We start from the raw sequence: 24,562 nt of genomic DNA on the forward strand, positions 1-24,562 counted from the left end.
CTTGTTGTTTCACATACTCTTTGTGTGTTCTCAAACTCTAATTTTACTCTGCTCTGATACAAACAATGTTAAATGTTTATTAAGTATCTCCACCTTTCACCCATTTCAGATGACCCTCCGTTTCCCTAAAAGCTCCCAGCCATCTTTTGACATTTCCTTTTCAAATGTTCTAAGTGTCATTAATGTGTTGTCTGCCAACCTTTGTCCGTTAACTCCTCCTTAACCTTCCTTTCTCATCTCCTGGTTTACTTTCATACAGTGCAGTTTATATTTGGAATCTGTGCCAGACCACTTCATTTCAGGGATGATTTGGCAAGTAACATTAAGTGTCTGAAAACAGCCCTCCCACCAGCTACACATTTTAGGAAATAGTGAGATCCATTTTTGATGCAGCATTGCTCATTCGGAGTAGTGGCTTTACCTTTTTCAGATTTAACAAAAATATTATCGATGGCCTTTTAAGATCTGTTGCTTGAACAAATGATTGGTTTTCCTAAGGTTGGATATACCCTAACATTTTATTTTGTTCAAAAAAAAGCACACCCCTTTCTTTCAAAATGTAACTCGGAGATTTTCCTGAAGAAATAGATTTCTAGACAGTCCTCTTAGTTCCCAGACTGCAACACATACGAAAGGTGAGGCATATAATTGTCTGAAATCATGGTATTTTGTTGTAGAATAAACAGCAATATAGCATCCATCAAAGATTGGCAATGTGTGAGTGATGTTGTATGGCATGTATTACCTCCTTTAACATAGGTAAGCTATAAGTTGAATTGATAGCAGTTTTTGTGTTAAAAGCCATTTCTAAAATGAACCTTTTTGAAATCTAAATGATCTGGAAAATTTTACTCAAATTAACCTAAATTTGACAGGCAAAAAAAACCTGCTGACTAACAGACCTGGAATGCAGCTGTAATACTAAGCTCACATTCACTTAGAGGAAGCATTTGTACTGTTCTAAATCAGGCCATGTCTGACACAGGAACAAAATCCAGGACTGAAACCAGCAGCAGTTTTCAGTGATGTAGGGTCAGCCTATCTGAGTTAAACTTGGGACAGAGAGAATGGTGTTCAGCAAATGATAAATGTTTTTATGTGATGCAATATATATTGGCATTGAATTGATGTTTAAATTTTTGAAGTAACAAAGGATGGAAAGAACAGCAGGCACTTTCCTAGCATTTAAACGATCCATATGACAACTTTATCAGACTTTGGTTTGTACCAGTTGCAGTTACTCCAAACCTTGTGACAACTTGACATGATATAAAACTACTTTGTCAAGGTAATGCGTTGACAGACATTGAGTTGAGTCAAGCAACTCAATGGTAGAAATGGGTTCAATAGTTAGTGGCAGTGGAAAGCCAAAACTATTTCATTGCTGCTAATGACTGGAAGTCCTACAACACAAAATAAATTTATTCAGTATTTTCTTTTGGATATTAAGATTTCATTAATTATTAGTGTTGGATCAAATACTTGTTTCATGAATTACCTTTTCATAGGAAATTACAATTCAGCTGGAACACTTATTTGCAGTAAGCAATAAGACCAATCATATCGCAGAACATCACAAAGCTCACAGCAATACAGCATTTCCTGATTATTTAAACAATGCAAGCTTACAATTCTCATTTTGAAAAACGGCCACTGTCATTTTTCTAAACTTGTGATCAAAACGCACGTGCCTGGATATTGTTCATGTTGACAGGAAGTAATTTAGTCTAGATTATTCCCACAATTTGCTAGGAAACATTATTGTAGGAAATTGAATGTTTTGTGAATGGACCCAGGGTCTGTCTTGATACTTCAGAAGCAAAGGAAATGGTTAATCTAGACATTCCGTTAATTTTCAACAATTGTATTTATTTTGCAGCATCTTAACTATAATGTTTTATCTGTTGCAAATTATTTTCCAGTGTCAAGCTAAAATTATACTTTTAAAGAAGAAAAAAGACCAATAGGATTCTGCTAATGTGTTAGTTCTGTTTGAAATCCCAATGGAGAAATCAGGCTATAGTTTCAACATATGACATGCTTACACTAAGATATCTTGAGAGAACAGTGGGCTGGATTTTCTGATGGTCAGAAGTTGTCTCTGAAGCACAGGTAATAATTGTGCATGGGGTATCAGGAATCCTGGATGTAACAGACTCTGCTGGAATTGCCCAGTAAATTGAAGGATGTGCCAGACAATTGTTCTATTCCTGGATTCCTCTGAAAGTAATTCTTTAAATTGGAGAATTTGGAGGGATCCATGGAGTTGAGTAAAGTGTTACTTGGGAAAGGTTAGACACTTAGTTACGAGTAACTATTAAACTGACTGCCACAACTTACTACACATATTCTCAACTACACTTGCCCCGGACACCTTTCACTTCCCAGACCCTGAACAGACTCCTCTCTTCTCCGACTTGCAATCACCCTTCCCTTTCCTTCTGAGCCTGACCCCACCCCTTCCATCACTTGAACTGGATTCCCCTCCACTACCTGCCCTTTGGGGCCTAAATCAATGCCCTGCCCCTGCCAGTCCTGTAAACCACCCTGCTGCCCCTACTATACCCCACTATCTCCTGCCCACCCTCATCTATTTTAAACAGTCCATCCCTTATTCGGTCCTCTTGCCAGTTGCCCCAACGCCCTACATACCTGAAGACTTACTTGCCCGGCATCCTTCCTACATGGCACCCTATTCCCTAACTATCAGGCACCCTACTTAACTGGCACCCTGTCCTACTCGATTGGCAGCCTATCCACCTGGCAGCCTACCCCTACCCACCTGGCATCCTAACCTCACACTTACCCAAAATACTTACACTTTCACAAGCACTGTCAAAATGGCTGACATGATGCTGGACCTTTAACTTTCAGAAAATGGCAACTGACTACTGTGCAAAAAGGAGGTGTGGTTTACCTTATCTAAACTGTTCTGCACCAGGAGGGGCCTAATTGGAATTTCCTGTCAGAAACTTGGAGCATTTTTATGATGCAAAAAAGAAGGAACAGAGCAGCTGCCTGTGTGTGATTGTTCATTCTCAGAAAATCTGGCTCACTATGTTGACTGAGATGAGGGGAAAAGTCTTCACCCAGAGAGTAGAGACGCTGTTGAATTCTCTGCCACAGAAAGTGGTTGAGGGCCAGACATCAAATGTTTTCAAGAAAGAGCTTGATGTAGTTCTTGCAGGTAAAGGGATCAAAGGTATGTGGAGAAAGCAGGGACAGGGGACTGAGTTGGATGATCAGCCATGATTGCATTGAGTGACCAATCAGGCATTAAGGGCTTAACGGTCCGGTCCTGTTCCTATATTCTGTGATTCTATGCTTACTTACCATTTGATTCTAAATCATCACAAACACTTTTCAAAGTTCAAGCAGTGTATAATTCTTAATCCTTGTCCTTCACCATCTTTCTACAATATCTTTTTCATTTATCAGTCATTGTGTTTTTAACTGATACTTGTTTCCGACAATGTTCACTTTTGCTTTCTGATTGGGTCGTAAATGTTGTCCAATGTGGGAATCACATCTGATACTAAGCTAGCACTTTGTTGTGAGTTTTGCAAGCATGGGCTGACTGTGCATAGATGTGTACCTTGCTTGTTGTGAACAGTCAAAGGAATGTGCTGTTTGGTACAATCTGTCTTTGAGACATATGGCCTACAAACTGAGCATCACACTAGCACTGAAACTCATATACCACATTACTCACTTATGCAATAGTCAGTATGTTTCTATGCTATGTAAACCTGAGTGTGTGAACAATTATGCTGACAATTTAGGTTTATCAGTTGAGCTTGTGTTATAGTGGTACTGGAAGCTGCACAAAATAATTTACTTTGTCCTGTTATTTGAAGACATAAAATAACCTGTATACACAATGCACCTGTTTCAACACAACAAAGTAGATGAATGCCATTGCTTGGTTCATTTTTGAGGGAAATACTTTGGCCGATTCTTTAACCTGCCTTGTTTAAAATTTAAACAATCTTGACAGTTAAATATCAGTTATCATTAGCCTCTGCATTCTCTATGGTAATACCAGTGTACCAGTCAGAGTACATTGTGAAACAATCAACATTCTCCTCTCATACATTGTAAATGTTTACTTTGGCATTTCTTGTGAATTGTCCTAATGACAAGATGAAAGCCTTGGAATGTGCCTTTTTCAGCAATTCCTGAAAGATAGGAAATGATTTAATATTAAAGACCTACTTGACCAATCAAACTTTGCATTTTTTTTTCTTTTGGGTAGTAACTTAAAATGAGTGAAATCATGCGCACTACAAGGTGAAGCAGGATTAATTACTTTTGTGAACTACTCCTGCTCCTATCACACATTTTTTCCTTTTTTCTTTTTTTAACCAGAGATACTTTTACATGCTGCTGAGAATTTCTCTCCAGTGTCAAATCACTCATGCTTTTTTTTCATCCCCCACCACCCATGTTTCTGATTCCAGGAATTGGTCAACAACAATAAAAATGACAGAAAAGTAGGGAGAAGGGGAGGAGACGAAATCAAAATGAAGTTTGAAGGGGAAATGAAGCATTCCATGCCCCAGTGGTGCCTATTGCTCCCTAAAAGCACTGACAGCATTAGTGGATATAGCATGCTCCCTCTCCAAGGACACCCAGCTACAGACGTAGCTGCAGAAATGAGGCAGGTGGTCGGGAACTGCAATCCTTTCCACAGCCTCCTGTCTGGACCTGTTCATTGCAATTTTGGACATGCCCAGAAGCAGACCTATGGGGGGAATTTGCCTGCTGCTATTACCTTTTTTTTTAACCTAAATTATTAACTTTACAGTCTACCAAACTGTTGAAATCTACCTGTTCATTAATTTTATTACACAACTCTGGAACAGAAGGGACTTGAACTCAGGCCCCTGGTCCAGAAGTAGGGACACTACCACTGTGCCACAAGAGCCCTCCTGCTCCTATTCACTGTTAAAGTGAAATAGCTGATAATAGTTTACTGGAGAATGGAAGGTCAATAAAAATAACTTGTATTTACATAATGTCTATAATAAAACATCCCCTGCTTCCTCACAGGAGTGCCTATAAAACAAAGTTTCACACACAGCCACAGAGACTTCAGATAGAGCAGATGGTCAAACACTTGGTCCAAGAAACAGATTAATTAAGTTTCTATCTCTTTTGAATGAAAGTGTTTTTTTTAAAATTCCATCTCCCTTTCTCTTTCTTTGTCCTCCCTTTCCATTTCAACTTTTCATATTTCCATCTCTCTTTCTGCATCTCTTGTGTTTTCCCTCATTCTATTCCATTCCCACCCATTCCCTATTCTCTAATTTTTTTTTCTCATTTCAAATTAAATATTAAGACAGAATCCTACAAGGGCCTGAACAAGGTGGGTTATAGTAAGAAATGTGGTAGAATTGCACAAAAAGTCCACGAGACTTATTTCAATATCAGGAAGCACTCACTATATCTGTTCCGGATATCAAAGTGAGATTCTCGCTATGCAGTAGCAAGTCACCTATTAAGGGGGATTATTGCTTGTCAATGACCTCAGCAACTGCAGATCTCGTCTCATGAATTTGGAGCTTCCTATTGTATCACCTGCCACAGGCAAACTTGACACTGAAAATTCTCAACAGGATGGTTGGAGCAGCCCCCATGTTGCTCACTATAAAACAACATTTCGAGGCATAATCCATGGACACCATCTGCATGGTCACCATCATCCACGGATCATTGCCAATCCCTTAGGATCCTCATGACACCTCTCCGATCCACTTATAAGATGCTTAGGAAGTACAGGATTGCATCAGAACATAGAACAACACAGCATTGGAATGATCCCTTCTGTCCACAATGTTGTGCCAAACATGACGCCAAATGAGACTAATCCCTTCTGCCTGCCTTTGGTCCATATCCCTCCATTCCATGCATATGTATGTGCTTATCTAAAAGCCCCTTAAATGACCCTATTGTATCTGCCTCCATTACCACCCCTGGCAGTGCGTTCCAGAGTCCTGCCATTCTGTGTTAAAAAACTTGCCCCTCACATCTCCTTTGAACTTTCCCCCTCTCACCTTAAATGCATGCCTGCTTGTATTGGATATTTTAACTCTGGGAAAAAGATTTGGCCTGTCAATTCTATCTCTCATCTCAGAATTTTACAGACTACTGTCACATCTCCCCTCAGTCTCCACTCCTCCAGAGAAAACAACCCGAATGTTTTTAGCCTCTCCTTATATCTCATATCCTCTAATTCAGGCAGTATCCTGGTAAACCTCTTCTGTACCCTCTCCAAAGCCTCCACATCCTTCCTGTAATGTAGTGACCAGAATTGAACACAATACATTAAGTGCAGCCTAACCAAACTGTTACAAAGCTGCAAACTGACATCCTGATTCTTATACTCAATGCCCGATCAATAAATTCTAGCATGTATATTATTTCTCCATTACACTATTTACTTGTGTGGCCACTTTCAGGGAGCTATGGACTTGAACTCCAAAATCCTTCTATATAGCAATGTTGTTCAGGTCCTGCCATTGTAGGGCCCATTCTCGATTTGAATCGAAAAGCTGCTGCTAGTGCAGAGTTTTATGCACAGAGACATTGGGCCAGGCTGCATCTCAGGGCTCCTTGTTTGCTCTCTCCTTGTTTGCTTTCTCTTTGTTTGCACACTCAGTACCAAGCTGCATGTTCAGTGTCCATGCCTTGCCATGCAGTGCTGTACCTGTTGGGGGTTGGAGTTTTGAACAGAACTTAAAGGCTATCATTACTGCAATATTGACCTGCTATTTTGTACTGAGTAGGGGTCATCTAGCAGTGTGGTACACTGAAATTTCAATTTAATGCCTACACTATGCGCTAGCTGCCTGCATGGCAAATACACTGCATATTTATTCAACCAAACAACCATGTCAGCAAGTAGATGGGAAGTAGTCCTCAGTCCAATCAAGGGCTTCTCTGTTGGTTGGGGGATCTTGGTACCGTCAACGATGGGTACATTTTACACACAGTCCAGGGGCTTGGCCATGATCAGTCATCCACCATGGCTGGTCACGGTCATGGACAATGTCTGACTACTGTTTGGGGAGGGAGCAATGTTTAGCCTTATAGGGTCATCAAAAGCAGTCAGGGGCATTGCATATTAACAGTCGGGGGCTGCAAAGACAGCAGGCAAGGATCTGGTCAGTCATGTCTAGGGGCTGGACAAACAAAAGGCTGGAAGAACACAACAAGCTACGGGCTGTTCGTTGAAGTCAGTCAGAGGTCTGGAGTGAATACAGCCTTGGAGGTGCCTGTGTTAAGCAGTGGGTATTGTGGAATGGGGGGATATATGGTAAAAGGGACTTATTGAAGTGGAACAGTTAAGGCTGGGGGTTGGAGGAAGCAGAGACATGTGTCAAGTGGGGGAGAAGAACGATCAGGGAGAAAAGTCTGTATAAGAGGGGTAAGTGCTACAGAATTGGATGCATTGTAGGCAACAGGAAGGGATGTTATTGGTAGAGATCACCACTGATCTCTGCAGTGGAGGAATAGAGGACCATGATGGACATCAGTAATCATAATGACAGGTCCTCGGGGGCAAGGAGGACACGGGAAGACAAAGTTCAATGTGGTAAATCCCCACATGTAGGGGATGAGTGGAAATGGGCTGTCAGAGTAATGCAAGGTAAAACAGGCCATAAAGGTTCAGGTTTAGGGATAAGGGTGTCATTCCTGATGACAAGATGGAATCTGGTGTGCATGATGCCCACCACATTCCTTGCTACCAACTGCCATCACAGTCACTAACTAAAGCTAGAAAATGGCTTGGATAATGCCCAGGCTGGCAGAGTCAGTGTCAATTTGATGTGAAATAGTGGAGGAATCCATGTCTGCTGAGCACTAAGACATTGTAGGGGCAAATACACAAAGCATGTATTTGCAAACTGCAGCTACATTTAATGCGCAATCATTTCACCATCTATTTGTAATGCATGTAGAGTGAACATGCTTTAATTCTAATGCAGGTCAAAGGAAATTTGCACCATGCCATTGTTCCTTGCAACATGCAGAAACTAGCAGCAATGATTTAAAAAGATATTACTGCTAGCAAAAAGTGAGCCCTGACTTGTGACACTTGCTCATGCACTCTGATTTTGTGGTGTCATAGACGTCAGTCTTTTGGCAGGTATACAGACAGTGGCGAGTTTTCCCTTCGTTTTCCACTTTCCCTATAAAATAAATCACTTCATACTTCAAAAGCAAGGTTATGACTTTAAATATCATTAAGCTCATAATACTTTTTCTTAATCCTTTCATGGGATGCAGATACCACTGGTATGACCAGCATTTGTTACCCATCTCTGACAGAAAAGATGAAAGACATACTGGGATTTTTGTTTTCATTTTCAAAGCTACCGTTATAAACAAAGTTGGGTGTTTATTCTAAAGTATGCTTCTTGGAAGTCATTTTGTTTAAACTGTTTCGGCTTATTCAGTGGAAATCACATACCTGGGTGATTATCTATTCTTTTGAGGTGAGTGGAGTGCATCTTTCTGGGAAACAGAAGCTACAAAGTTCATTCCCTGCCATTATGAATAAACTCTTTTGGAAAATTCATTGTGACAACAGTAACACTGCTCCAGCTGTTCTCCTGAAAAGCCTCCAAATTCTCAATGAGACTTGAATGAACTGTATCTAGAAAGGTCCCAATGACAACTGCCTCTGTTTAGTGATACCAGCTTTTATACCAGGATGCTGACTGAAAGCCATCTTCAACATTTCATGTGTTATTCTTTTGTCCTTCAAGAACAAATGGTTAGACACTAACTTTTTTCAATCTTAATCTCTGCAGACAAAGTTATTTTGTCTTTTTTTTTATTAGTGTATATATGGAGGTGTCTGTGTTTTATTTTGAAGGCAAAATATATATACCATCTTCACACTTAGCTGAATAAATCTTGCTTTATTATAAATCACTAATTTTGTTATTTATTCAAGAAATTTGGTTGATTATCATTTTATTCTAAATCTAATATAAATTAATTGTGTAATTGGGTATATCCATAATCAGAGAACATATTTAAACTTACATTGTGGCCTGAGCAGTAGTGAAACTATACAGAGAGACAGTGGAGTTCTTCAAACTTGGTCATAATACAGTGAGATATGAGGTGAAACATTCAGGCAGAGAGGTAGTGAAGGGTAATGGAGACTTTATAAGGCAGTTCTCAAGAGCGCACAAGGACTGAGAAACATAGGGATTTACATTCATGGACAATTGAAGGTAGCAGGACATATTAAAAGAGTGGTTACCAAAATAGTCATAGAGTCATACAGCATGGAAACAGACCCTTCGGTCCAAATCGCTCATGCTGACTAGGTATCCTGAACTGAGCTAGTCCTCCATACTTTTGCACCTACATCTTATGGTCCTTTGGGCTTCATTAGTGGATGTATTGGATGCAAAAGCAGGGACATTAAGCTGAGTCTTTCAATGCTTGATTGGGGCACAGGTGGAATATTGCAACCTGTTCTGATCACCGCATATTAGTGTCAGGATATGGGGATTTTGGTGCAGAAAATATTGACAAAAATGGTCCTAGGGATGAGGCTGTTTTACCACAAGCTTAGGATAGAATAGCTAGCTCTGTTCTCCTTGAAGGAAAATAGATTGAGAGAAAGGGGAGCGGTTCTGATGAAAGGTCATAAATCTAAAATGTTTACTCTGTTTTTATCTGCACAAATGCGGATCGGCTGAGTATTTAGTTTGCTGTCGTTATTTCAGATTTCCAGCATCCACAGCAGTTTTTTTTGACCTGCTTGAGTAGAGATTTGATAGTTTATAAGATTATGATATGTTTACATAAGATAGACATAGACTGTGCAAGAACTAGCAGCAATGATTTAAAGTTCAGGACATGAGGATAAGGGAGCAATTGAACATTTTTTTTGATGTAGTGAGTGATAATGAGCTGAAACTCACTTCCTGTGAGGTAATGGATGAGGAGAAGATCCATGATTTCTAAAGAAAATTGAATAGGCATATGAAGGAATTGAAATTGCAAGACAAAGCTAACTGGATTTTTCATACAGGGAACCAACATTGACTCTGTGGGTAGAATGGTCTCTCTCTCTCAATGTCATAATGACTCTATAAGTTGATAATTCTCTGATCTAATCTTTGTAACTCAGAAGATATCATCTCTTTCCATATAGAATGCTGGTCTCTTTAATATTTGTTTTCACAGTATCAGGGGAATATTATGTTCCCAGTGTAAAGGAGAATGAAAACGTACAGGCACTGTAGCTCTAGAAATGAAGCAGAGGAGTTTGGTTTCTTGTGTCATGGAAGATTGCTGAATTTTGAGAGCTGTTTGACTAAATTGGCTCTGAGCCAGCTAAGGGGATATCTAAAATCAAATGAGTGGACCAGGCATCAATATAGGCCTCCTTCAATATACTGCAGGTTTCAATGCTGCAGATACCCTGACTTTTAAGGATACAATCTAAAATGAGTCCTCAGACTGGAAGGCATTTATTACATTCTCCGTTTCCCACACAACTAGCCTGCCCAGCTTGTGCTCACCACAAATTGGTGCAGCTTTCATATTTCTATTTTGTTAGTTTGATTGATGCCATTAGTACATTACTATACCTTGGAATGTTGGTTACGAGAAGTTGTTTTCTTCTCCCCCAAATAACAATTTGAGTGGAAGGTAATTGCCATTCGATGACGTTATTGGGGTAACCAGGTTTTAATCGATGTTCTGATGTAACCACACTAGAGGGTTAACTCTAGTCGAAGCTTAAAGATTTCTGAAGTCAGCCATTTTGATTCTGTTCCTTTCATTCTTTCTGTCTGCAAAAGTCTAAATCGGTCAATCCAACATGTCGCAGATGGTTGTAATTATTTTGTGAAGTAAACTTTTCCTATTTGTCCAACAGTGTCTGCCAAAAGAATTGCTCTTTGCATTTCTTTCAGGAAATAATGTCAAAGTTAAACATGATTTGAAACAGCTTTTGCTTTTCGTTTTCTCTGTTTTCAAATGCAATACTTTCAATGATTGAAATTATGATCTCAAGTGTCGATTGTGCTGGGTGTTTCTTTATCTCTGAACAATACAGTGAATACAAGATCTTAAAGGCATATAGAAGCAGGAAGCAAGAGAAGCTCTTGTTTAAATCAAGAGCTGCCATGTTAAATGATTAGTGTGAGTTAAGTTGAGTGAATAAGAAGACAAAAAGAAATGAAGGAAATCTGCAGATGCAACTTTTGGCAATAATACATTTGTGATGATGTGGAATGTATAGCAGAATGGAAAATTTGGTCCATGATCAAAAATCGTGCCCTAAAAAGTGCTATTAATGCTCAAGGAGGAGAAAATTCATACATGATTCAGGCTCTGAATTGTGAAAGATAAAGTTTTCAATGTTAAATCTTCTGGTAAATAGATATAAATTTAAATAATCAACACTATTTAATATTGAAATGTCATCATTCATAACACAAGACCCAAAATGTATCATGACTGAAGTTGAGAAGTTTTATCTAATCTTTCTTCAGGGCATTTTTGATGCCAACAACAAGGCTTCAAGTATGGCATTTTGCCAATTATTTTTTGATCAGTTTCTCTTAAAAGCATATTCTAGCTTTAATTCCAACATAACAGACTCTGATAGTAAGACAGCCAGCATCACCAAGGGACATCTCAGCAGATTATTTAATATGTTTTCCAACAGCAATTTTGCAGCCACACTCCCATTTTACAATTACAAAATATTTAGGAGCAAAAATTTTAGAAATTGTTTATCCTTGTCTGCCAGTTGTTGATATCGATGAGGAGCAATGGCACTGAATTCCTGATTAAACAATTGCTCTTGAACCTTTTCGAAGCTGTTTAATGCAAATTAACTCCAGCTATGAACTAGACTAGCTAATTTTAGTTGTGTCAAAGTAGAAGGTAATTATTGAGATAGCAATGAAGTGAGGTTACAACTCCCAGTCCATATATTTTATTTTAGTGATTGATCCTCATGATAATAAAAGCAAGATTTGGTGAATCTTATAGTGCAGTGGTATGTCCCTACCACGCAGAAAGTCCAAGTTCACATTCCACCATACCCCAGTGATGTGTTGGAAGATGTCTGAACAGGTTGACTGAAAATATCTAAGAGATTGCTGAAAACTACCTTTCTGACCAGGGAATGTGGTGAAGCTGGTAATGTTTCTGAGGATTTATGCCAAATAAGACACCCTAGAGAATGGGACAAACAGTTGTGAAAGGTGGAGAGAATCAGGAGTGACCAAGATCATTATAATGCACGAGATTGGCATTTTGAATCAAAAGCCTAGGTACTGTTTGGACATATTTGGAAACATCTGCAATACAGCCCCAGTAAGGATTCCATGTGTTATGCTGCACAGGTTTTGTCATCCAGATTGACCTAATCCAAGTATGTAGAGGAGAGAAATGGCCACACTGAGACAGAGGCAAGGAATCTGAAGGGTTTTTTTTTGCAGAATCACCTTTCAGACAGCAAGACCCACAAAGCGCTTCTCCATACATTTGTATGAATACTCTCTACATTTGCACTGAGTACTAGCCAAACACATTTTACCCAATATTGGCCTCTGCATTAAATGAGTCAAACGCAGATTTCATTCCTTTCATCTGTTAAATCCTCATGCAAAACTATGTGAATAATCTGCAAACAGTTGAAAAAATTTGAAGTCTTTTTTTCTCAAAATGTCCTATTTGTGTAATTTGCTCCAGAGTTCTTTGTCTGAATTTGACAATATTTAATTCCTAATAGTGCTCCATAGAAATTTGACTGCACAGTGCAGATTTCTTGACTTGAAGCAATATGACAGGCAGTAAGCACATGCTAATTATTAGGTACAGCCTGCCTATTGGTGCAGGCAAAACAAAATCAACCTTCAGGCCTATAAATAGATATCAAGATCCTTTTCCTGTTCAAATAAGGAGTATAAAGCTTATTTGTAGCTCCTTCTGCAATACTGGATAACCAGGTATACATATAAGCTAACAAGAAGTCTTCAAAGTTTGCAACCAACAAACATTTAGCTGAATTTGATAGGAAGGATGAGAACTCATTTATCCTTGGGAGGTACAAATCCAAATGAGATGCAAGAAACAAAGAATTCACTGCGTACTAAGATGCTATACATTAAATGTTTAGATTAAGGCTCAAGATTAACATGGGTGCTAAAATCGGCAAAACAGAGTTAGGATTTATTCCTAAAGAGACAGAATTAAAAATTAGCAAAGCTATACTAGTCCTGCATCAAGCCTTGGTTAGATCAATCTTGAAATGCACTGTGCAGTTCTGGCTGCCTTATTGTACAAAGGATACAGAGACACTGGAGATGGTGCAGAGGAGATTTACAAAAATTAAACCATAAGTGTGTGGGTATATGTCTCAAGGAAGGATTTGACAGGTCGCTTTTTGCCTAAGAAAGGCTGAGGAGTGATATAACAGAATTTTGAAAAATTATGAAAGTTTTAAGTGGTTCCCATAAAATGTTTCCTCTTGTGGGAAAAAGACCATCAATATAATATAGTCACTCTGAATCCAATTCATAAAAAAAATCTTTACCTCAGAAATGAAGAGAACATGGAATTCTTGACCATAAAAATTGGTTAAAACAAATAGTATGGATGAATTTAATGTGAAAATAGACAAACATTTGAGACAGGACAGAATGAAACATAAAAATAGGTGCAGGAGTAGACCATTCAAACCTTTGAGCCTGCTCTGTCTTTCAAATGATCATAGCTGATCATTCCAACTCAATAGCTTGTTCCTGCTTTTCCCAGGTAGTCTTTGATTCCTTTGGACCTAAGTGCTATATCCAACTCCTTCTTGACATCATACAATATTTTGACTTTGGTTGCTTTCTTTGGTAGTGAATTCCACAGGCTCAGCACTCTCTGGTTGAAGAAATCAGTCCTCATTTCAATCTTACTCCATGTTTGCAGGTTTACCCTATATCCTTAGACTGTGACCCCTTGGTTCTGGACTGCCCTGCTACAGGGAACATTGGTCCTGCATCCACCCTGTCTAGTCATGTTAGAATTTTGTAGCTTTATAGGGCCTGTCTCAGAGTTCTAAAGAAAAATCGTATCAGACTTAAAATGTTCACTCTGTTTTTCTCTCCACATATGCTGCCAGACCTGCTTAATTTCCATTTTTGTTCTAGCTTCTACTCTGTCTGCCTAATCCTAGCCCTTTCCTCTTCCCTACCCTTCAAGCCTATGATTGATATACCATCTTAATTGTTGTCCCTTCCTGATTCCTCCTATTTCTGGTCCCTGTTAACTATTTAGTGACTCCATTTTCAATTCCTTCGCCCAGCTCCTGCTGGTCAGTTTCAAGTTGGGAATGAGTGGGGTAGGGGTGGGTACTCATGTGAAATCCAGTGGGCACCATTCTAGCTACCTACCATCCATGACCCACATCACCATTACACTGGGGAAATGGGAGGCCCTTAAGTGACAAACCAAAGATGTCGCTCAGGCACAGTGGTTGTTATGCCTGCAGCAGAGGAAGTTCCAAATAGTTGGGAAATCCAGGAGCTTTAGTTGTGTGGGCTGGTGTCAGGTAAGTAGGAGCAACCTTTGTAGGGCCCTTTGGCCTATTAGATGCTCCTTGAAAGTACATTCTTTCATTAACTCTCCCCCTTCGCTTCTCAAACCCCTGCTATTTTTAGCACTTTCTTTTCCAGATTCTGCAAAGCTAGCCCCCGTGGGAACCTGGACCCAGACTTCACTGGGCTCCTGGTGGCACTCCTGGGACCACAGAGGTGACAGTCATCTGAATGGTCAGTAGTTCTATAAGGTGTAGCTTGCTTCAGAATAGGAGTGGATGTCCCTGCCTCAATTCCATTTGTGCTGTGTTAAGGGATCATAGGAGGACCTGTCACTGCCTTTTTAGCCATGGTCCCAGGGACAATGGTGTTGTCAATGGAAATTTTGAACAAATGACTTTGATCTTGAAACTCAACAAGCTTCACATTTTAACTCACTCGATCTAAAGTTAGCATTTCTTATTTATTTCTCATATTATTTCATATGTTATTATTTATCATTCCTTTTATGATTTTAACATTCCACAGGAAGACTACATACGCATGGCCTGGCCGACCATGACATAAATAGAATAAAATGGAGCATCTTGAAACTGTTGTTAATGAAACAGTCTTATTATCACTGCAGAAAATCTTTCAACTTCTAGCAGGAGTTTTTATAAAACATGAGGTTGCTTGCTATAAATATTTTTAAAGGATGCTAATGGAGATGTATCTTCCTAAAGTAATTAAACAGACTATAATGTTTCCGGAGAAACATGAACATGTTTTAAGACATTTGAATGAATGTTCTTTGTAAACAATATTTTCTCAAGCCAAGCCTATGCACATTCATGATCCTTTGAGCAAATAAATAAACTCATTTCCTGGAAAATAAACACTTGTGGAAGGATCCCGGTGGAAAAAGAGGTAACCAATGAGCAGAGCAAGCATTAACTTTGATCTAATCAGGATTGTTTAGTTACCCTTGCAATTGCCAACTCCATTTGCCCAAATATCTAAACCAATTCCTAAGGGTACAGGTTGCCTCTGTACCAAGGCCAAGGCTTATACCAAAATCTACCTTTAGCGTCACACCCTCAACCGGTTTGTTTTTACTGCTGATGCATGGAGAATTTTTCAAAACCAAACATGGGACCTTGATTTCTGACAGAACTGACTTGAAACAGGGAGCTTTCACCCTCTTGTGGATTCCTGGTTCCTGTGGGTGGTAGAGTGGGGGGGTTTAATTTGAAAGTGCTCAAAGTAAGTGGCCCCTGGACATCCCAGATCTGATGGAAGTGTGCTGGGGACTTCTGAAGAGATATATGAGAGTATCGTCTTTAGTATTTTGTGAATATTGATTGAAATTCTTTGTCTTTTCTTTGGTCACTGTGTTTATCACTATCCTTATATGTCTCATTCTTGTGATCTTGTTTCCTCTTTTATTACAATTATTATCTCAGGGTCACCTGAAAGAAAAAAAAAGTCATTTTATTGATATAACACTCTTCATGACCTGAAGACTTCTGAAAGGATATATTGACGGTTAACATTGTACAATTACATTCAGATTTATGCTTTAAATCAATGGGACCACTCTTGCCTCTGAGTCTGACATTTGTGAGTTCACGTCCAGCCATTGGGATTTGCATGTATTTTGCAGGTCAGCACTCAATACAAGTTGGAGGAATTTTGGCTCCTTAATAAAACTCATCTTCCAGCTGAGACGATAAGCTGTGATGCAGTCTGTTCTCACAGGTGATTGTTAGGAACCCTTTGACATTATTCAAAGAACTTTAGTAATATTCTCCTGATGCTTCAGCTAACATTTACTCCTTGATTAACAACCCAAACATATTTGCTGGTTGATCTCATTGCCATTTGTGGGATCTTGCTCTGTACCATTTGGCTTCATGTTTCCATGCTGTAAAAAGCATGTTAAAAGAGGATCAAGAGAGATGAAGAGTGTTAGAGAGGAAATTGCAGAGCTTAGCTGTCAGCTGCCGAGCCCCTCATTGCCCAGTGATTTAATGCTGCAAGTTATGGAGACATAAGAGACCGGAATGTCAGGAGCACAAGGATCTCTGATGAATCTCTAAATATGAAATTAACTACACAGTCTCAGCATTATCATTTTATAAGGAAGGTGATGGTCTAGTGATATTATTGGTAGATAATTGTAGTGATTGGAATGAGGTCAGCCAGGTGGAATTCACTGAGTATGAGTTCCCTGATTGGAGCTGTTAACCTGGTCCAATCAGGGAGATCTGGCTGACAGATATAAACAGGAGTGTCAGATGTTCTGCTCAGTCTAGGAGCTGGCTCTGAACTGGATGGGTCAGTGTCATGTACTACGTACCTGTAAATAAAGGGTGAATTGGTGATGGGATACTGGCCTCCATGGAGTTATTTCAACAATCAATCCAGGGATTATCATTTAAACTAATCCAGAATTCTGGGCACCTGGCTTTGAATCCTGCCATAGCAGAGGGTGGAATCTGAGTTCAATAAAAACCTGAAATTAGAAGTCTAATAATGATTATGAAACTGTTGTTGATTGTTGGGGGAAAACAAAACCACCCATCTGGTTCACTAATGTCCTTTAGGGGAGGAACCTGCCATCCTTACCTGGTCTGACCTACACGTGATTCCAGTCCCACAGCAACATGCAGCTGACTCTTAAGTTACCTTCTGGGCAATTAGGGATAGGTAATAAATGTTGGCCTAGCCAGCGACATCCGACATCCCGTGAACAAATGTTAAAAAGTCATTACAATCACTTTCTCATCTCACAATGATTTTCATTTACTCATGCATGCAATAAGTGTTGCTGGCTAGGCCAACGTTTATTGTCCATCACTAACTATCCTTGAGAACGTAGTGGTGAGCTGGGCTTTTGAACAGTTGTTGTCCTTGGGGTGTATGTGCACCCAGAGTGCTCTCAGAAAGTGAATTTCAGGAATTTTGATCCAGTGACTGTAAAGAACTGATGATATACTCCCAACTCGGAAAGGTCTTATCAGAGGGGAATTTGCAACTGATTGCACTTGCATACTTTTTGTATATTTTAAATTTATATCAAAAATGTATATTTTTGTTTCACACAATCTGATTACCAATTATTTTGAATTTTGTTCTCAATACAAATACTGAACTATTTAAACGACACAGTAAACTAAGTGCTGTTTATATTTAATTCCTTTTAAGTATGGCCAGCCTGAAGTAACTATTTAGATACTTAACAGATGTTAGGAAAAGCAACAAAATTGCATTTAACCATTACCTCAGTAAATGTGACCTTACAGTTCAGGCAGAGCAGTTTGCTTATTTGGAGACATCATTTTATTACATACACAATGCATGGTACATGGAGTTTCATTGGCTTCCAAATGGTCTATTTAAATGACTCTGCTGTCAGATCCTATTATAAACCCAACGACCTGATTCACAGAACATATAGATTATACCTGTCTAGCAGAAGCGCAACTGCAAACAAATTATGGATAGATTTTTGCCAGAGTATGATTCTGGGTCTTGGACTCTGTAAAAAGGACAATGTAAGCTGCAAGCTCTGAGGTCATGAGGAATCAGTCCTTGGGTATCATCTATATAATTAGCATGTGTTATCACTGTACATCACACCTCACAAGCACCTCATTCAATATAAATATAAACAAAATAAAACAAAGAACTGCAGATATTGGACATCAGAAACTGCTGGAGAAACTCAGCAGGTCTGGCAGCATGTATGAAGAGAAAGCAGAGTCAACGTTTCAGTTCCAGGGACCCTTCTTCAGAACTGATAGTAGCTGGGAGCAGGTGGTATATCTGGTGAAACCTGGAATAGTGGAGCGAAATGGTGGGTGGAAAGCGAGTGAATAGGCTGAGAAGGAGCTTCCAGTTGCCTGCCATTTCAATATACCACCGTGTTCCCTGGTCAAGCATCCTGTCTCAAGCTTGCTGCACTGCAGCTCAGCACAAGCTGGAAGAACATTGCATCTCATTTTCCACTTAGGAACCCTACAGCCTTCCAGACTCAATATCGAATTCAATCATTTTCGAGCTTGAACACCAACTTCTATACTTCTATGTCCTTTACCACCCCCACTCCCCAGAATCTATTATGCCATGGGCTGCTTTTAACACAATGAACCCATTTTCACCTACTTATGGGCCCCATTATCAGATTCTTTTTCTCCATGGCAAACTATCATCCATTCCTTTGTCTGCCTCACTGTTATTCTCTCTCTGGGCTCTATCTCCACCTATCCACTCACTCTTTCCCCAACCACCTGACTTCGGCATAAATATCACCTTTTCGTCACTAGTTTCAGTCTGAAGAAGGGACTCTGGTCTTGAAACATTAACTCTGCTTTCTCTCCACAGATGCTGCCAGGCCTGCTGAATTTCTCCAACAATTTTGTTGCGAATAGAAATATCCCCAGTGGGCTGGTTGGAGGTGGTGGTTCTGAATTGAACCTGCTCTGGAAGAAGAGTGGGGTGGGATGGAGTCAGTCACAACAATTTGTGAAAGGAATCCATTAAATTAAAACTACCTTTAGTTGACAGCAGTGTTTGCTGAAGATTGACCAGGACTAATATAATGCCTGTATTCATAGTCAAATCATTTCAGCCTTGCTGTCCATCAATCAGCTTGAAGCATCTGGTTTGCATATATAAGGAACCTAGCTTATGTTTTAGGTTATTGCCTAAGAGAGACACAAAAAGAAAGGATCCCAATGAATTTAGCAGAAAGCCAAATGCCTGTGTAAACCAGGCACAGGTAGTCTCATTGCTACATTGGTATATCCTTTAAGGAATAATGTAATCATTTCTAGTTCATTGCTTTGTGCACTTTTCCCTTTTGAGCATTGTCACTGAACGAGTTTATACTTCTTTGGGGCTAAGCTGATAACAGGATACTACGTACCTAATAGAGGTCAACTGGCACAGTGGTGGCATCACTGCCTCCAAGCCAAAAGCTTCGGGTCTATGTCTCATGTAACAACTTGTTGGCCTGTTGTGATCATAACATGGTCAAACATATTGTTTGCCTGTAAATCCATCCAAGACACCTGATGACAGGCAGTAGGACAGAGAGAGTTTTCTGATCAGCTATACCTTTTCCTCAAAAGTGGACCATTTCAATGCTGTCCTCTGCCTTTTCGTTCAATGCCAATCCCAATACCCCACCACCCAGAAGGAGAAAGTCCTTGAATCTATGAATCTACTTTCCAAGTTGTTTCTGGTGAATGGATTGTGGTGGTTGTGGTGATGGTGGTTTTGCGCGGAGTGGAAGGGGTGGGTAGGGGGGTGCATGTTCTTCCACTAAAGTTATTGTGTCCAAATTGGATAAATCCCAAGGGAGTCACAAATTATTTCCATTCAATAATTCAGTGTTAGGTCTCCTTATAAAATACCAAATGCTCATAGCTTCATAAAATATGAAATGATAAAAATGATACTCTCTGAAGAATATAACTTGAGTAGAAAATGATATTTAAAATGTTGTGAGTTTTCATGAGGTGAGTGACTCCCAGATATCTTAATTGACAGAATTCACAATGCTACGTTAGGAATATAGAATTGTAACCATTAATGATGTAATGGGAGACAAATTAGAAACGAAGGAGCTTTAATAGGTAAATCAATTCAAACTAAATCTGTTTTACATAAAGAGAAATCTCATTTCAGCTCTGTGCCAGATTAGGATAGGAAAGATGATGCAGAGCCCTTAGCAATGGCAGAAGTATGAAAAGAAATGGTCTCTTCGTATTAAATAATGGTTAAGAAACTTTTTTTTTCCCCGTATTTGTCTTCTCCTGTCTAGATGACACCTTTATCTAGGTCATTTTTTTTCTTGCATTCCTCTTCCATTTGTCCCTCCCTACAGCAGTGGCAGATGTTTCCAAACACCAGGCTCTCTGGACTTCAGCCCAGTCTGAGAATGAGTTTTCAGATCCTGTTAAGCCACATGTACGATTGTGTATGAAATCCTGCAGAGTTGATTACACTGCAGTCTATCAGGAAACAAATTGACTGCTAATTCCATGATTCTATGTAGTTAATTGTTTTTGCATTGACATGTCAGTTTTGTTCTCCATCTGAACACAGGGAATGGATAATGCTGAAATTGTAACACCCCAATTCAGATTCCTACAATGGTTCACTTATTTCCAATGACTGATGTGCTAAATTTTAGTCAATATCTATTCTCTTACCTCCATTTAACAATTAATTTATTCTTTTACATTGAGTGAAATTACACTGTGATAGAACTGATGCGGCATTTAGGCTACATTTGTTGCTTCACTGTTATATCATATGGCTAAAAACCAAGTGTTAATCCTCAAATTAGAATTCAAACCGACTGTGGACTGAAGAAAAGTCAGACTCTAGGTTCTGCGGGGTGCAGAGCTGGGTGAACACAGCAGGCCAAGCAGCATCATAGGAGCAGAAAGGCTGACGTTTCGGGCCTAGACCCTTCATCAGAAATGGGGGAGGGGAAGGGGGTTCTGAAATAAATAGGGAGAGAGGGGGACGCGGATAGAAGGTGGATAGAGGAGAAGATAGGTGGAGAGGAAACAGACAGGTCGAAGAGGCGGGGATGGAGCCAGTAAAGGTGAGTGTAGGTGGAGAGTTAGGGAGGGGATAGGTCAGTCCAGGGAGGACGGACAGGTCAAGGGGCTGGGATGAGGTTAGTAGGTAGGAGATGGGGGGTGCGGCTTGAGGTGGGAGGAGGGGATAGGTGGGAGGAAGGACAGGTTAGGGAGGCGGGGACGAGTTGGGCTGGTTTTGGGATGCGGTAGGGGGAGGGGAGAAATCTCCCCTGTCTGTTTCCTCTCCACCTATCTTCTCCTCTATCCATCTTCTATCCGCCTCCCCCTCTCTCCCTATTTATTTCAGAACCCCCTTCCCCTCCCCCATTTCTGATGAAGGGTCTAGGCCCGAAACGTCAGCCTTTCTGCCCCTATGATGCTGCTTGGCCTGCTGTGTTCATCCAGCTCTGCACCTTGTTGTCTCAGACTCTAGGTATCTCTGTTCTGATTAAATGTTACATCAGACCCTGACTCTAGCTTTACGTTGGAGCTTTCTCGTACTTTAGCATGTCAAAACTACACTCAATCTCTGCTGGTTAATAATTGTGTAAATTATTCTGGCATAGATTATTCAAAGGTTTAAATGTGTAGACTCAGCAATTCTTTAGGAAAGGATTCCTTTCCTCTTTCCATCCTTTCTTCTTTAAACTATAACACCGATGAGATTTTTAGGCAAAGTGTCAGAATAATCATTGCGTTTTATCAGCTTTATCAGGTACAGTGTAGTCAGTTCCTGAAAATAATCTGAATCTGCAGCAATTGTCACTTGCTTTCGGTCTCTGAGAATCAATAATAATGTAACTGACAGAGCCTCAGAACCTTGCTTTGACCAATAACCCCATGAGAAATCACATGCAATATTACACACATACTCACTTTGTTTACTGCTTGGAGTTTTGAGTGACAAAGTCTTGCAAGTGTGCAAACTTTAAAAAGCTAAATCCTGAATCTGAAGGTATTTAAGGTAAATAGCTGCAGATGGAGTCCAATCTTTTACAGGCTCAATAGTGATTTAAAAAAATTGTTTTCACCCGTTGCAAGCAGTATATATCTGGGGAAGTGTTACCAAATTTACCTGTAGCAACTGGGAAGAGCTACGGAAGGCATTGCATGAATAGCAAATGAGGTGATGTTGCATTGTTCGCTGAGGATGATTTTTAACAATGCTACTGGAAGCATAAGAAAAAAACAAGTGAAGCCTGTACCAGTTTCAAGATCTGCTTTGCACATCTATCTTTTATTGCTCTGTTTCCGATGATGTCCTCAAGCAAAAGAGGAAAATGGCACAACAGCTGAAAAATTTCTCACGTTAACTACCGGGCTTTAATCAGAACAAGCCATTAAATAGGCCAAAGTATTTCCACTTATGAAATGCAGCTGAATGTATAAAGGTACTGAACTGAAAATTGGTATGTGATTTGCTTTCCTAATTCTGAGATTTGTCTGTGCTTTTTCAAGCAACATTGTCACATGATGGTAACAATATCAAATACAGTTCAGTCAACTCAATACTGTATTGACTAACCATGTATAAAAAAAAGAGAGGAGGGAAGTAAACTTTTGGCGATTGCCCTTCATGAGAACCAGAAAACTTTACAGATGGGCTGTTTACAGTGATCTATAAAGATTTCATGTTGATGCTGTATTAGATCTACCTAACCTGACAATGTCACACAGTCTTTGAGTGGAGCAACAATTAGTATAAGGTCCTAATGGAGACAAACATGATATATCTAGCTACTGGTAGTTGTAATTATGCCTAACAAGTTAATGTTAATTCTTATTGTTCAAAAAAACTATACCTTGTTAAGTAAGACAAGTGCCTCTTCTTGTTAAAACTTTCTGTAGTTTATCCTTTACCACTGACAATTAGACAGGCCCTTAAATTCAACATAGAAAGAAGGATTAGGTGGCTTGTGATATAGTGGTTGTCTCCCTGCTCCAGAGGTGTGTCATAACATGTCTGAACAGGGTGATTAAAGATAGAGAAGAGGATTAGTGGCAGCAAATTGCCACAACCAGCTGCCAGTGGTTGGTATCCATGCCAGTTATGACATACAGGAAGAGACAAATGAGAAAAGGGACATAAAAACAGGAAAAGAAAAATATGAGCTGTCAAATGAGTCAATGGGGAACCAAGAGATAATTAACTGATGAAAGCATGAACCGAACAGTTGCATAATGAATAAAATTCGATAAATATAATACATATATGAAAATGAAGAATATGTGAATATTTACAGTCAGTTAAGCTAATTTTGAAAAGTGATGTTTGAAAACCTGGCAACACAGAACAGGTACCTGTTAATGTTGTTTCTCTCCATATATTGCTGTGCCCAACTTTCCAACATTTTGTTTGTTTGTCAGTTCTCAGCATCTGCAGTATGTTATCCTTTGGCTAAGAATCTCATTGGAAATGCAAAATACTACCTGGAACAATATTTGTTCCCGCATTGCTAGAAACAGGAGAGTGGCTTCTGCCAAAAACAATCATTCAGGTAGAGCCTGCAGTTCCACAGGCGAGTCATACTGGTCAGGAAATTTTAACTGTTTCTCTTTGCACATATGCTGCCAGATCTGTTGAGTTTCTCCAGCACTTTCGATTTTTATTTCAGAATGATTACTGGTTCAGTTTCAGCAGACACCTATATTTTTTCACAAGCATCTTGGAAACACAGGAGGACATTCTGCAGAAGCTTATGAGGGACTATTAAATAAACTGATCTGTTAATGTATGGGAGAAACAAATGTAATGGGTTGAGAAGTTTTCCCTCATTTCATGTTCCTTGTGTTGTTCTTACTCTTTATATATGATTGGTCAGTAGATTTAATAATTTACAGGATTACATTTTTGAAATTGGATGTATTTGCAATTGGTTGGAGCTGAGGTGCTTTATGTTAAACAGTCACAGAAATAACTGCCTCATTGAGTCATAACATCATAACTGTGGTGTTTGTTAAGTTTTGAATAAAGCCCAACCTTCTTACTATGTCCCATCTACATTTATGTTTGCAACTTTATGAGTTGTGTTAAATGTTTAGATGAGTTTTGTCCTTGAAATGGCAAGCTTCAGTGTCAGTATCCCTCAGTATTACACTACGCACAATCATTGTAACTTTGCAGATGATGACAATTATTGGATGTTCTATGTAAGAGTTTTCATTACAGTATATTGAATAAATAATATGATTTGTTTCTCAAGATTACATGTTCTGAACAGGAGTGAGCCAAGGACACAAAAATAAATTTTAACTGTTTGAATTTGAAGCTGACACCAATACTCCTACACATGCATGACCAGGGGTAATTTTAAATGCCTGAAGGTTAACTAAGGTAAGAAATAACAGAGATAGTAGGAACTGCAGATGCTGGAGAATCTGAGATAACAAGGTGTAGAGCTGGAT

Source organism: Rhincodon typus, chromosome 30 (genome assembly GCF_021869965.1).
Source record: "Rhincodon typus isolate 14 chromosome 30, sRhiTyp1.1, whole genome shotgun sequence".
Taxonomy (NCBI): Eukaryota; Metazoa; Chordata; class Chondrichthyes; order Orectolobiformes; family Rhincodontidae; genus Rhincodon; species Rhincodon typus.